General features: G+C 43.7%; 1 protein-coding gene across 8 annotated transcripts in view; it reads right to left on the bottom strand.

Moving 5' to 3' along the window:
• The window catches only part of LOC147019375 (progesterone receptor-like), a 315,415-nt gene that overhangs the window by 294,568 nt on the left and 4,273 nt on the right, over positions 1-16,574 (bottom strand). Inside the window, exon 2 of one of the 8 annotated variants that reach the window (XM_085899849.1) lies at positions 13,054-13,121. The exons of the other annotated variants lie outside the window; for them this stretch is intronic. The gene's annotated coding sequence lies outside the window, so the exon portion shown is untranslated. The remainder of the gene's footprint in view (positions 1-13,053; positions 13,122-16,574) is intronic. 8 annotated transcript variants of the gene reach the window in all.

Genomic DNA, 16,574 nt, shown 5'->3' with positions numbered 1-16,574 from the left:
CATAACCCCAAAAGAGGGGGGGACACCAGCATACATAAAAACGAGTGGCTCTCATTGTTAGATATCTCCAAAAAGTGTGTGTGTGTGTGTGTGTGTGTGTGTGTGTGTGTGTGTGTGTGTGTGTGTGTGTGTGTGTGTGTGTGTGTGTGTGTGTGTGTGTGTGTGTGTGTGTGTGTGTGTGTGTGTGTGTGTGTGTGTGTGTGTGTGTGTGTGTGTGTCCTAGCATTTTAGACCTTATTCACAATCCGGTTAAATACCTATTTATTTATTGTAGTAAGAGTCGTTTGTTTGTTTTTGTAGTTTTGATTTCATCTGGGGTTCTACATCTGTGTTGGCTAATCATGTGGTTAATAAATTATTCATGTTGCACTTCCAAGAGCGTGCATCCGGTTGGTTCAGCATCAGACTCGGACTCAACAATGTTCATTTCACAACTTTGGAAAAAGCTCAAAACTCAATAATGTCCACAGTGCAGGCCGAGCCATGGATGCCGGTGTTCCCTCGGCCTCTTTCAAAGAAAGATACAATTTCATCATCTTTCCGTATGCTCGGGCTCACTTACTTTCTCTTTCTGCAAGATGAGAGTCCCTGCTTGACGAATTGAGTTCCCAGGGGAACGGAACGAAGAATCAATATCTGCCTGAACTTGGCAGCAGTCAGGGTGCTCTCAGTTCTGTGGAGATCAATGACCCTATCGGCACAGGTGTAGTCCCAATCTTATCCTGTATACTCATATATTCCACCATGTTCTTTCGTACATAGACGACGATGAGATTCTCAACTCTGCTTTTGCGGTGGAAGAGTATCAAAGTCAATGTATATGAGGTATGAGGACGGTTCAAGTTTGACGTGGACCGCTTATTCTACAAAACCGAAAAACAGACGTGAAACTTCACATATTTCTGAAGGTATTAAGCAGACACACGTACCCACTTGTCCCATCTAAATGCATTTATGTCAGAGTTGAAATTGTTGGGATGGCTATTCAGAGTACACATGCTTTGACATCTTCATCATTCACCAACTTAACACCACCAGATGTGATTTAGAGGTTTGAATCAAAATGTGACACGATTTTGAGTTGCTGGAGTAGTAATGTTGACATTCATCGTATTGAGGATGACGGGGGTGACAGTGTGCAATAAAGTCATGCCATGACACACATGCCAGATCATTGTCAGTGTCTTGATTGTATCACTTCCTTGAATAGCAAGTCATTGGAGATTAATGATACACCACCCATGACGCCTTTGGTTTTACGCAGAACTATTTGAATTGCGTTACAGTCACTTCTTGTACAACTTACTCAGGGTGGAAAAAAAAAGTACAAAATTCAAACTATTGCTTTGGCATGCTCTAGAAAACAAAATAAAATCTACACCAACATTAAACTAATCTCATTCAGAATCAAGGTGATGCTTGGGAGGACCAATACAAAGAACACCAAGAAGAAAGTTATGCATTTTTGCCATCTATATTTAATCAGCATTCATTCACCTATTACCAGTTTATGGAGTAGTACAAGTTTTCCCATGAAACTTAGAATATATATATATATATATACACACACATACACACACAATTACAGTTGTGGGGGTAGATGGAGGAATTTAATCGGAAAATTAAGGATGGTATCGAGTTGTTTGGTCCATGGAAGTGTCGGAGACATCTCAATATAATGAAGTAGGGAAACAGCTTCAGTGTTACGTGTCACCAGATGGGGGGGGGGGGGTTAGTGCGGTGTTAATTAGACAGGGATTAAGGATAATTTCCCCAAGTATGTAATTGCCCCCTGTGGCCGATTCCCACGTTTTTGTATTTACAAGCCAGCAATGAAGGAGTTGCGTTTTTATAACAACCACCACCATAACAACAAGCGAGCCAGGTGTGCCGAGCAGGCAGAGGCCCCGCCTTCCCGGGGTTTTGTTTGAGCAAGCCATGCCCAGAGGTGGAAGAAGGGTGAGCTTTGAAGGAGACGGTAGTTATGAGAGGAACATGGCTGGGACGGAGGATCTTCCTTTGCTCTCCTCTCTGCACGACAAAATTGCTGTGTGATTCTCGTGTCGTGCTGTGAATTGGCTCACGTACTAAGCAAGATTCTGGCCTTGGACTCTTGGCTGGTCGTGAGACACGTACCCCGAAGCCTCGTGCATGTCTCCGAAGGGAAAGGTGCCATTCTGCAGAGAGCATATCGGCAAATGCGATTGACGAGGAAGCCGCCAGCGATCTCTGAGCCTTGGTGTTGAATACCACTAACGAATTACCTCACGTACGATTCCTGCTGCAACAGAGCAGCTCAGCACCATTTTTAGGTGCGTCTACCTGTGCAGAACGAAGCGCTTCAATTCCAAAGTTCTATAAAGACTATCTCTGGACCAAACTAAGTGCCAGAATATAGGGAGGATTTTGTTTTCTTTTGTTTGCCCTTGTTTGTATTAGAATCCGTGTGACAAGGCACCTCGACTTAAACTTTAGTTTACTTCATGTATTATTAATGATTTATCCTTGTGAATATTTATATTTTCAATAAATCACACGTTTATTTTAAGTTGCTGTGTCTGTGTATTTGTCATGGGGTTCGAGTATACACCCAATTTGTGCTGTGCATCAATCTGTTCAATCACTCCGCCAGTGCCAAATGTGCGCCATAATCTCCGGGGAACATGTGTCTGCCTCCTCCAAAAAAACCGCTCGGCCATCCTGGCTGGCCGCTCTTAACTGCCCATGCACCACAACTGGGTCGAGAATTAGCTTAACAGCCCGTCTGCGATATATATATATATACATACATACATACATACATACATATATATATATATATATATATATATATATATATATATATATATATATATATATATATATATATATATAATGTTGTTGTTCGTCTTTCGGCTGGCACCGTTAGGGGTCGCCACAGCGGATCATCCGTAATGATCTGCATACTGATTTGGCACAGGTTTTACGCCGGATGCCCTTCCTGACGCAACCCTGGTCGCCTCTTACGACACAGGGATAAGGATTGGGTTTCGCCATGATTCTGGGGTGCCCTGACCCTCTCATAGCACCCGTCCTCAAGCGATCCTCAACCCAAGCCTCCGAGTAGCCGGATTACAGGCGCATGCCACTACGCCCAGTTCATATAGTGTGTGTGTGTGTGTATGTGTGTGTATGTGTGTGTGTGTGTGTGTGTGTGTGTGTGTGTGTGTGTGTGTGTGTGTGTGTGTGTGTGTGTGTGTGTGTGTGTGTGTGTGTGTGTGTGTGTGTATCCTGGTGTTGGCGCAGTGGTAAGGGCAGCGGCTTGGGATCCAAGAGGTCCTGAGTTCAAGCCCCGTTGGGCCACTGAATTAATACACCAGGGGGTTGACTCAGCCTGTCATCCTTCCAAGGTCGGCAAAATGAGTACCAGTATACTGGGCCGGTGTCTACCCCGGTTAAAATAGGTGTACCTTATCCCTGTGTCGTAAGAGGTGACCAGGGTTGCGTCAGGAAGGGCATCCGGCGTAAAACATGTGCCAAATCACTATGCGGATCATACGGATGATCCGCTGTGGCGACCCCTCACGGGAGCAGCCGAAAGAAGAAGAAGATATTTTTATATATATATATATATATATATATATATATATATATATATATATATATATATATATATACATACATACATACATACAAACTAAATTAACACCGCTCATGTTCCTCAAGCCAAAACTGCTGCATGAAGCAACCAAGAAGGCCTCCGCAAGGTAAGTGCTATGCTGTTTCAAAACCTTCCCAGAGATCCTCCACAGCTATAAAGACATTCTAAAATAGTACACACATGAAAATCCCAAAGCAACACACCCCCTCAGCTGCCAGACCAGTTTCATCACTTATTGATTGGATTTCAGTATACACACATAATGTAATTTCTTGAAAAATTCAGTAACATGTGTGCCAATTGGCTTTCAATTTGGAGCAAACCAAATGTGCATTCCAAACATAATTGGATCTGAAATTGCAAACCCTAAAACAATAACTATAAGGAGAGAGACAGAGACAGAGAGAGGACGGACAGAGAAACAGACAGAGACAGACAGAGAAACAGACAGAGAGACAGAGACAGACAGAGAGACAGACAGAGAGACAGAGACACAGACAGAGAGACAGAGACAGACAGAGAAACAGACAGAGAGACAGAGACACAGACAGAGAGACAGAGACAGACAGAGAAACAGACAGAGAGACAGAGACAGACAGAGAAACAGACAGAGAGACAGAGACAGACAGAGAAACAGACAGAGACAGACAGAGAAACAGACAGAGAGACAGAGACAGACAGAGAGACAGAGACAGACAGAGAAACAGACAGAGAGACAGAGACAGACAGAGAAACAGACAGAGAGACAGAGACAGACAGAGAAACAGACAGAGAGACACAGAGACAGACAGAGAAACAGACAGAGAGACAGAGACAGACAGAGAAACAGACAGAGAGACAGAGACAGAGACAGAGAAACAGACAGAGACAGAGACAGACAGAGACAGAGAAACAGACAGAGACAGAGACAGACAGAGACAGAGAAACAGACAGAGACAGAGACAGACAGAGAAACAGACAGAGAGACAGAGACAGACAGAGAAACAGACAGACAGAGAAAATAGACAGAGACAGAGACAGAGACAGAGACAGAGACAGAGACAGAGACAGAGACAGAGACAGAGACAGACACAGAGACAGACACAGAGACAGACACAGACACAGACACAGAGACAGAGACAGAGACAGAGACAGAGACAGAGACAGAGACAGAGACAGAGACAGAGACAGACACAGAGACAGACACAGAGACAGACACAGAGACAGACACAGAGACAGACACAGAGACAGACACAGAGACAGACACAGACACAGACACAGACACAGACACAGACACAGACACAGACACAGACACAGACACAGACACAGACACAGACACAGACACAGACACACAGACAGACACAGACAGAGACACAGACAGAGACAGAGACCAACAACAACAACACAAAAAAATCAAGTCTTGAACATTGAGCTCATTATAATCTCATGGAGCTTTAAATCACATTTCTAAACTTTTACCTCTTACATGTTTTCCCCCACAAAGAACACAATCGTAATATGATGCCAGTCTTGTTGTCTGGCCAGCAGAGCTTGCAACACTGATCAATAAAGTTTCCACAAAATGCTTCAAACAGGCCTTGACCCACATTACAAAGATTACACATTGCAAAATAATGACAAAAAAAGAGCAGGTCTGGGGGGGTTTGAGAGGAATAGTTCTACCAGGTCACAGATTGCCTTGTTATATACATATGGTTATGAATGAAACCGGCCCCCAGGTGATCGAACATCTGTGACACGGAGAGTTCCCCAGTCAGTTATATCGTTAATATGATGCCCAGACAGGCCCCCCCCCCAAAAAAAAACACCTGTTGTCGAGAGGGGAGTGGGACAAATGCATTGTGGGTTTAGATTGGTTTTCTTCCTTAGTCTGAATACCCCTCATGTTATTACTTTATTCTCCTGTCAAATCCTCTTTTTATTCATGGCTCATACACGGCCAAGGAAAAAATAGCATTGCTTTGGCAATTCTCTGCAGTCAGACCTTTTGCCAACTATAGTATAACACTCATATACTATAGTTCTAACTGGAGCATTTGTGCCAGGGGGTGGTTGCCATTTCATATTCCACACAGTACAATTTGATTCCTTCTCTTTCCCAAATTACCATTTAACATTCACCAAGTACATAATTGGGTGCAAACCTATTATTCGTAACAAATTCCCTTTTTTATTAACCCTCGCATACAGCACAACACAAAACACTACAAGACAAAGCACCACACACAACCACATTTCAGACGATGGAGGAGATAACAACGTTCCTTTCAAATGCACTAGGCGGGAAAACCCATTAAGGAGGAAGCAGAGTCGACTCGGTCTCAGACGATTTAAAGAAAAGGAGGCATTGGCTGGTGAGCCAATGAGAATGCGCCGTCGCATGTCGAAGGTCAAGCCATGACTTTTCTCCCAGGAACTCCAATTCCCATGAGTTTTGATTCCTCGAGTCTTCACCCCGCTCAATTGATTTAAAGGGCAGAACACCAGACCATTCATGGCTGTTGGAATGCACTGGGGACATGAGTAAGAAGCTGCCTGCCTGTTCGTGCTGAGAAAAAGTCGCCTACCATAACCAATCATGCTGGAGCTGGGACAAGCTGTGCCAAGACTGGACCAAGTAGCACTGGGCAGGTGGCATTGTGACCAGGCGTGCGTGGGGGCAAAGGTGAGAGAGCAAGAGAGCCACGAGGTCCACAGCGTGGGAAGACAGCTCCATCACTGACATACACCATCTGTCTTGCTCGCCTCGAAGAATCTCTGTACATCAACCTCGACTCACAAGAGCAGAACTGTTGGAAGAGCCATCAACAATTGACGTCTTCACCCGCCTGGGTGAGGTTTACATTCGCACCCTCACGTTTACTCCATGGCTTGCACAGAACATGCTGCTCTTACTTGGATTTCACTTTTTCTTCCTCATTCTCTTCCCCTTTCGGGATTGGCACACATCCGTGCCAAGGTGAGTGAAATGCCGACCCAATTGCTTGCTCCAACTCGGTCTTCTTTCCTTCCCATCTATGTTTCCTTGAAATGATTCTGCTGGCACCATGTTGTGTGTAAATTAACAAGACTGCAGAAGAGGAATAAGTGCTAAGGGTTAGAATCTGTTCTATCTGTGCCTCTTGATTGTTTAATGTACTTGTAAATACTTGCCACTGATTACATTGAGTGCTTGGTTGTGTTTGTAAATAAATGTGCTTGTTGAACTATTAACTGTTTCCAACCGTGCTTGCTTCGTCTTTTCCTCCATTGGCTTGGCTTAGCATGCAAGACCAGGTAGACGGGAAGTTCTGCTCCATTGATTGGCTCTCCAATTAGCCAGTGCATACTCAGGATTGCGATCGGCCATACATAATAACTAGATGGGTGGACATTGAGGGTACGTACCCCATTTTGTGTTGCCAAACCAAGGAAAAGGTAACAGAGTTTGAGCAAGGACCCTGCCAGGTTTGGCGATATCAATCAGCGTCCATAGTTGCTCAACACCCTGACGGGCTGCGGACTTATCCGCGGTACAGGAAGAGTCCGAGAAGTCCCTCTCATGGTGAACCCTGAATCCGTTATAATATATAGATATACAAGCTGTGGAGCTAGTCTGTTGCAAATGCACAAGCCAACAACCGTGGAGACTCACAGGAATTGTACAAAACCGTACACTGGCACATGTATATTATATATATATATATATATATATATATATATATATATATATATATATATATATATATATATACATATATATACATACATATATATATATATATATATATATATATATATATATATATATATATATATATAATTACACATATTCAAGGCTCATAGTAGAGCAAGGACAACACAAGAAAGGGAACACAACAATAGCAGGGTGGAGGGAGAAAGTAGTAAGAGAAGGATAAACAAGGGATGCAGGTAACAGCGAGGGGTATGGGAGAATGCAAGGAGTGGACAAGATGGATAAATTGACAAATTTCCCTGACAATATCTGCTGCTCTTCCTTTGCTCCAATTGGTTCTTCTGACCACGTCCTTGTTAAAGTGGACATCTCTCTGGCTGTTATCAGAGAACCACCTCACCGCCGTCGAGTCTGGCATTTCACTCAAGCCGACTGGCAGGGTCTCCGAGCAGCCATCAAACTTACAGACTGGTCTCCTATCACTACTTTCTCAAACATCAACTCATCCTGGGAATTCTTTCAAAGAAACTTGCTCTCCCTCATGCACAGATTTATCCCCTCTCGTGTTCAGTTGTCTTACCCTTCCTCCCGCCCTTGGTTTACTGAAGCTTGTGGCGAGGCAGTTGTCCTGAAACAACTTGCCTTTGCCTCATGGAAAGCAAACCCAACTGAGGGCAATCTCAGTTCTTTCCACAAAGCTCGGAACAAGTGTGTATCTACCCTCAGGAGAGCCAGAAAACAACATCTTTCTCATCTCAAGTCTGAACTCTCAAACCTCTCTCCCTCCTCAAAATCCTGGTGGCGTTTAATCAAATCTGTTTCTGGTGTATGTTCCCCCTCCATCCCCTCCCTTACCTCAAATGGCCGCACTGCTGATTCCACACGTGATAAAGCTGAATGTCTAAACTCGGTGTTTGCAGCTAAATCTTGTGTCCTAAACCCATCACTATCTCTACCCACTTTACCCAGTCGCACCCAACTGTCCCTGGACTCTGTATCCTTTTCTCCTGACAAGGTGGAGAGCTTGCTTTCAAACCTCGAGTCAGATTCTGCAACTGGTCCAGACGGCATCAGCCCACGTGTCCTCAAAGCCTGCTCTTCTGCTCTTGCTCACCCTCTCTCTGTTCTATTCACCCTCTCATTTTCCCAAGGTCATCTGCCATCTGCTTGGAAATCTGCTAACATCACTGCCCTGCATAAAAAAGGTGCAAAAACAGATCCCTGTAACTATAGACCAATCAGCCTTCTCCCAATCATCAGCAAGGTTATGGAATCCATCATCGCTTCAGACATGAAATCCTTCCTCTTCTCCAATGGCTTGATTTCCAATCATCAATTTGGTTTCAGACCAGGTCACTCTACCTTGGATATTCTGCTTCTGCTCTCCCATCAATGGATGGAGGTCCTCAATGCCAGACAGGAAATCCGAGCCGTATCCCTGGACATATCACGTGCTTTTGACACAGTCTGGCACCCTGCCCTACTCACCAAACTCTCTTCCCATGGTATTCAAGGCCATCTCCACTCATGGCTCGCAGACTTCCTCTCCTGTCGCAGTCAACGTGTGGCCCTAAATGGAGTTCTTTCATCCCCTCTTCCTGTGCAGGCTGGAGTTCCTCAAGGTAGCGTTCTGGGCCCTGTTCTTTTTCTGGTTTTCATCAATGATCTCTCGGACTCTCTGGAAAATCCTCTATTTCTCTTTGCCGATGACTCCACCCTCTGCCGCACCATCTGTCATCCCTCAGACCGGCAAGCAGCAGCTTCTTCGCTCACTGCAGATCTGGATAAAATCACAAACTGGTCCAACACGTGGAACATGTCTTTCAATCCACACAAATCTCACACTCTCACTATGTCTCTTCGAAAGGACCGTTTACAAAACCTCCCCATCCACTTTCTCAACAATCCTCTGGAAGAAGTCTTTTCTTTCAAGCTTCTGGGTCTCACTATCTGCCATGACCTTTCCTGGGAAAGTCACATTTCCAACCTTGCCTCAAAAGCCAGTCGCCGACTGGGAATCCTCCGTCGTGCAAAGTCCTTCCTCGGCCCTCTTGAGCTCCTGACCACTTACAAAGCTTTTGTCCGTAGCCTGATGGAGTACTGCTCTCCCCTCTGGGCTGGTGCTCCTGCCTCCCACCTTTCTCGACTTCACGCTGTCGAAACCAGGGCTTTTAAGATCATTGGCATCTCCCGCAATGAAGCTGAGTCTTTGGGCCTCTCACTCAATCACCGCAGGTTGGTCGGTGGTCTTTCTGTCTTCTACCGACTCCTCTCCAGCCTTGCCCCCCTGCTCTCTCTGCGATTTGTCCCAACCACATTTCCACAGGGCGCTCAAGGTCCGCCAACAACCCCCTTCTGGTAAAACTACCAAAATCACGAATCACTGCTCATCTTCACTCTTTCATTCCTCTTTTTCCCACCTTTGGAATAAACTTCCTCACTCTATTCTTTCCCATTCTTCCCTCCAGGCTTTCAAAACAGCTGTTCACCACCACCTCTTATCTTCCCCCATCCAAATCCTCGATCTTTTCTACCCCCGATAATCCACCCAAGCCCACTTCCTTCAATTCTCCTGCTTTCCTTCCTGAAAGTCCCTGTAATGTCCATCTTCTCCTCGCCATGTTCCCCGTCCCATCCCCATCCCTCTCCCTTCCACAGTTCACCTGTGTCTGTTCCCCAATGATTTGTCCCTTCCACTCCCGCCCCTCTTGTCTCATGCCTCCTTGCTGTGAGTTGTGTGTTAGCTCTCATACGAGCCTCGACCAAGGTATACAAAAAAAATAAATAAATAAATAAATAAATAAATAAACAAAATTTTGGGAGGGGTTGTGGGGTGGTTTAGCGGGTGGAGAAAATATCATGGGTTTGGATGGGGGATCACTTGAGATGGTGGTGAACAGCTGTTTTAAAGACCTGGAGGGAAGAATGAGATCGAAAAGGATGTTGAAGTTAATTGCACAGGTGGGAAAAAACACAGAAGAATAAATGAGTGGAAGGAAGCAGTGGTTCTGGAATTGGGTAGTTTACCTCGGAGAAGACTCCTGGTGGACCGTGTGCGTCCTACCGATACCTAGGGAGGGGGTAGGGACAAACCATGGAGAGGGTAGAGGATACAAAACCAGAAAGGAGGGGGAAGAAGATATAGACCACCAACCTGTCATCAATGGCAAAGTGATAAGCCCATAGACTCAGATTCATCGCGAGAGATTCCAATGATCATGAAAGCCTTGGTTTCCACAGAGTTAAGCTGAACAAGATGTGAAGCATGGGATCCAGCTCAGAGGGGAGATCAGTACTCCATCAAGCTGTGTATGAAAGCCTTGTAGGTGGATAGGAGCTCAGGTGTGCCAAGGAAGAACTTTGGATGATAGATGCCCAGTCAGCATCTACCTTTGGAGGCCAAATTTGAAATGTGGTTGGCACAAGAGAGAGATCATGGCTGAGAGTGAGACACAAGAGCTTGACTGACTAAACCTCTTCAAGGGGGTTGTTGAGAAAGTACTCTCCCGGTCAAAAGTTTTAGAACACCCCCATTTTTCATTTTTTACTGAAATGTAAGCAGTTCAAGTCCAGTAAATAACCTGAAATGGTACAAAGCTAAACGGTAAACTGCCAGAGGTTAAAAAAAAGAAGTTTATGTCACCAAAAACTGAAAAATAATGTAAATTTCAGAGTTGTTAAAAAAGGCCCTTTTCAGGGAACAAGTAATGGGTTAGCAACTGCAGCTGTTCTGCAGCAATGGAAGTAAATTAAGCCTCGAAAGTTGATGCAAACAATTCCTATAGGTGTCCCAACTTTTGTTGATTAGTTACAAACCCTCTGTCTGTATAAAAGCAGTGTTGGAAAAGACTGTGTTCCTTCACCCTCAGAAGCATTATTTGGACAATATTGCACTGCAGGAAGTAGTATATTGCCATCATAATGGCGAGAAAAAGACAATTAACAAAGGAAGTCAGACAGACCATTTCACCCTTAAAAGTGTACGTCTTTCCTTTCAAGAAATTGCAAAGGAAGCCAAGATGTCAGTGAGTACAGTTTCCTGCACCATCAAAAGGAACTTGGAAACTGGAGGAAACTGACAGGAAGAGGTCTGGCAGACCAAAAGCCACAACACAATCAGAAGACAAGTTTCTGAGAGTCAACAGCTTGCGTGATTGGCGGCTCACAGGACAGCAGCTTCAAGCATAGCTCAACACTGGTCGAAGTAAGGAAGTCTCAGTTTCAACTGTGAAGAGAAGACTTCGAGCTGCAGGTTTGACAGGTCGAATCGCAGTAAGAAAGCCATTGCCAAGATGGCAAAATAAGAAAAAGAGGCTTGCCTGGGCCATGAAGCACTGCCAGTGGACTACTGAAAAGTGGAAGAGGGTCTCATGGACCGATGAATCAAAATCTGAAATCTTCGGTTCATCACGCAGGGTTTTTGTACGCCGTCGAGTAGGTGAAAGGATGGTTCCTCAGTGTGTGACACAAACTGTCAAACATGGAGGAGGAAGTGTGATTATCTGTGGCTCTTTTGCTGGATTCAGAGTCGGCGACTTGTACAGAGTGACTGTCACCCTGAACCAAAAGAGCGACCACAGCATTTTGCAGCGCCGTGCAATACCCTCTGGTCTACGCCTAGTTGGTCAGGGGTTCATCCTACAGCAAGATAACGACCCAAAACATACCTCCAGGCGATGTCAGAACTACCTGAGAAGTGCAAAGGGCTCAACTCTCCTTATCCTGTCAATGCAATAATAATAATAATGATAATAATAATAATAATAATAATAAAAAATAATAATAAGTCACCTGGAATCATTCGCACTCAAGCAAGAAAGCTTTCAAATGCAAGTGTTTTACAAAAGACACATTGACATGCTGTGTGGTGCAAAAAGCACGAGTCCAGTAAGAAATTTATTAATCGACATGTGATGAAATAAATCATTGGCATATGAAACCAAGAGCACTTTCAAGGGATTTCCATGAAATCTTATGGATATAATAATTGCATGAGTAAAATCAAATCTGTCTTTCCATAAAATCAATAATTATCAGTGTGACCCCCAAAACTCCATCTGTGATTGATTTAATTAGTTTATGGATTATGTTCGAGTCAATCTCTTCCCAACAGTGTTGTAATGAACTCCAGAGGATAGTCAGACTGCTCACGTAAATTTTATCTTTCTCTCAAATGTATTAATCCTTTATTTATTGTGTTAAGACAAAGTGTCAGTCAATAAACAATGTGGATACATATCTTCAAAATAATGATAAATTTGTGTGTGAAATCGTGATACGAGAAAGATTGGCATCGATTTAAGTGGACTCTTACTTTTGCACACCACTGTAGGTTTAAATTATCAAGTTTCTTTACTTCCTGCAACACCCTCATTCATTCCGTTTCACAGATATCCACGAGGTGATGCAGAGGCCCCATAAACAGATGGTGGGATAAGTGATATGAAGATGTCGTGTTCAGCAAGAGCTGATTTTGAGTAGCTGTTCTAATTCAACTGACTACTGCCCAAATGAATCTCACTTTGCAGAATCGGTCGCACAATTTTCTTCCTCTCCACATCCCTCTACCTCTGCAATCCACCTATATTATATTATCAATCAGTGGAAATGAAAGTTGACAATTTGCCTGTCAATCATGTTCACGAGGACGGTTTGTAAAAAAAAAAAAAAAAAAAAAATTAAAAACAATAGCAATACATAACATTAAAACAAGAACGGCACTCAATGGAGCGCTTACCTCCGCCAGGCAGAACAGTGTTCATTTTGTATCCCACCGATTGGCCAGATCTGGATCCGGACCTGAACCTAAAATCGAATCAGCTTGTTATTTTCATCTAACAAACTCATCCACAACTTTGAGATATCGTGCTATATATCAATTTTGGCCCTATCGCTCAATGGTGAAGAATCACTTTTAAAATTCCAGCTGTCAGATCTGGATCCGGATCTTCACCAAAATCTAATCAATTCGTCCTTGTCACCCACAACCTGTCCACAAAATTTCGTCCAAATCCGTCAACTTTTTGAGATATCCTGTTCACAAAGACGGACAAACAGACAGGGGTGAAAACAATCTCCGACCACCTTTGCGAGAGGAGGTAAAAATTCACGCGCATAACAAAATATATGGACCTCCCTGCAGAGCTAATTGCAAGCTTTTGAGCATCCCATTGACATACAATGAACAATTAGGTTGAAGGTTAAACTTTGCTGCACAAATCACCAATATGAAAGACTTATTTACAGACCGAGATGATCATCGTTCACCACTCGATCCACCCAATTGTTTGCGTTGTCTCATTAAGCAAGTATCCACAATTATGAGATGTCAACACTTTCATTGCAGCTGAGAATGAAAGCAAATTGTTGATACAACAAAACCAGAGCAAAAGAGCGAGAATCATACTGCACACAAAGAACGAACCAGGAAATTGAGCATATTAATATATCCGTTTCATTAAAGCAACTGGCCATCACGATTATGGGATGTCAAAAATTTCACTGCAAACGGCAGAATTCTCGAATAACTCAACAAAAAGAAGCTGAACAGGAAAGAATGCAAAGTGGAGTCCGTCGGTGCCAAAATGGGTTGGAAAGCCGATTCAGCAAGGCAGCCAATTGCTGCCACACTGCCAAATCCTACTGCCAACGTGGGACAAGCAGTTATGTGAAACAATAAACCCCTTTGAAAACCAGACATTCACAGCACACAGGTGAGAAAAAAAAAAACAAGTGTTGTGTGTTTGTACATGTAAATGCAAATGTAAACGATCTTTATTATTTTATTTTACTGCCCATTCCCACCTTATTGCTGGTTGCGTCGACGGAAAGCTTTTGGCCTAACTCTCTCATGAACCAAATGGTCAGTCCAGAAGGTTGAACGAAGATGGCAGGACTCTTTATGAAAGACACCGCCGCATCTTTAACATCCGAGCAGATGTCAAGCATTCCTTGATGTGCCAATGGGAGCACCTTTAATGTCCAACTTATACGAGCAGAGACAACACACTGTGATAAAATGCCCTTCCTGTGAAGCACCAATCCACAAGTTTAAGGCCATGCAGGAAATCAAATTATGTCTAGACAGCTCAAAGGTAAGTGTGCTAACTCTGTACCATCCTGTTGTCGTGTGGGTGTGGGTGTGTGGGTTGTTGTTTTTTTGTTTTTTTTTTCCCCTCTACATTAATCGAGGTCTGATCGTAGACATCATACATAAATCCCAGATGGGAAAAAGACATTGATGTACATAAATATGAATTACAAGGAATTAGAAGCAATAGACAAATTGAACATGTCATTGTTGCACTCACTAAATGGAATTTTTTATTTTGTCATTTTCTTTTTCAGGATTTAGGTTCACAGAAGAGCAAGGAGATGAAGGGTATGAACTGGTAGTGGGGCAATGGGAAAGAGTTGGATATAAATGAAGGTATGGAGGTATGGAGAAACAGGAAAATAGAAGACCGAGAGGGGGAGAGGGGAGGTAAAATGCCCCAATTTCACAGATGGGAAAAGACAGGAACAAAAGACTGCAGAGGTGGGCAGTCAGGCTGGATTATGGAAGTTTAACGAGCAGGGGGTTATAATGAAAGAATGTGTGCATCCTGTAGTATATATATATATAGGAGTGGGATTACTGAGAGCAGAGGAAAAGCAATAAAAAAAAAGATTGACCACCGACCTGCCTGTGAAATGAGAACAATAGACCTTGTGGTCTGCCCTCATCACGGGAGTTGCGAACAATGTTGAGAGCTTTAGAGCGACAGATTTTTTCAGGATGGAAGAACGTATTCCATTTATTCGACCAGCATCTAATCAATTCCATGTCTGCAGAATGTGATGCAGCTGCTGTATGCCTGCCAGTGGGATGGATTACAGTACGGACCAATGTGGAGTCCGCAAAAAGGATTGGAGCATTTACCACAGCATCAGAGGTCATTTATCCAGATGAGGAACAAGACAAGGCTCATGACTGCCTTGGCCCTTGGGGCACTCCAGACTCCATGAAGAGAGCACAGAGTTCTGTTGATCACAATGCTTTGACTGTAAGAATGAAGGAAGTCACAGAGCTCGGAATTAAGACAGCCTTCCATTCGAACCTGGTTCAGGGAAAACGTTCACGTAAATCTGAAGCTCAATGGGTAAACTGCAATAGGTAACAAAACAAAAACTAGAAGGGCACTCGGTAGAGTGGATACCTTCACCACGCAACGTCTGATCCACAAGAACATATTGGGTCCAATCCATTTTTGAAATATCACGCTACATATCGTTTTTGGCCCCATCTCTCAATGGTGACGAATCACTTTGAAATTAAATAACTCGTATCCAGATCCAGATTCGGATCTTCACCAAAAATGAAACTATTCTTCCTCGTTACACATCCAAATGCCTGGTGTTGGCTTAATGGTTAGAGTGGTGGGCTTGGGATCCTTCGATCCTGAATACAAATCCCATTCAGCTGTTGAATTAATACCAGGTGCGGTTGACTCTGCCCGTCATCCTTCCGAGGTCAGCAAAATGAGTGCCAGCTTGCTGGTATACTGTGTCGGAGTGGCGACCCCTCCAGAATTGTGCCCAATAGCCAAGGAGACTGCTGAGGCAGCACCAACGCTCTGCACAGAGTATGGTCCCAATGGATGGATGGACACACCCAACCTGCCCACCAAGTTTTGTCCGAATCTGTCCACAACTTTCAAGACATCATGCCACATCGTTTTTGGCCCTATCTCTCAATCGTGAAGAATCACTTAAAATATTCTAATAGGCGGATCCGGATCTGGATCTTCACCAAAATATAATCAGTTCGTCCTTGTCACACACCCAACCTGTCCACTAAATTTCATCCGGATCCGTGCACAACTTTTTGAGATATCCTGCACACAAACAGACAGACAGACAGACAGACAGAAAGGGGTAAAAACATAACCTCCTTCGACCTTCGGTTCCAGAGGTAAAAACATCCCGACAAAAGCGATACCACGTGATCAGATGTCACAGACACATTTTGTCAATCTGGAAATTGCCATTATATCTGTATTACGAGTTCCCTCCTCAAACAAACCACAGGCTAAACATCAATGTCTATTCAGATTACAACCGCTGTCACAAGTTTTACACAAGACAATGAATTGTCACATCATAAAGAGAACAATGTTCAAGGGAAAAAATACTATAAAAAGATCAACCTGACACCACCATTTGTCACTCCATGGTTTGTTTATTTATTTAGTGCTTCCAGCTCGGAGTCAAAGCAGA

The sequence above is a fragment of the Eptatretus burgeri genome, chromosome 10 (assembly GCF_056783735.1).
Source record: "Eptatretus burgeri isolate ZD-2024b chromosome 10, Ebu_testis_v1, whole genome shotgun sequence".
Lineage (NCBI taxonomy): Eukaryota > Metazoa > Chordata > Myxini > Myxiniformes > Myxinidae > Eptatretus > Eptatretus burgeri.
Note: the sequence above shows the minus strand (reverse complement) of the source record. Positions and strands in the feature narration are given on the sequence as shown.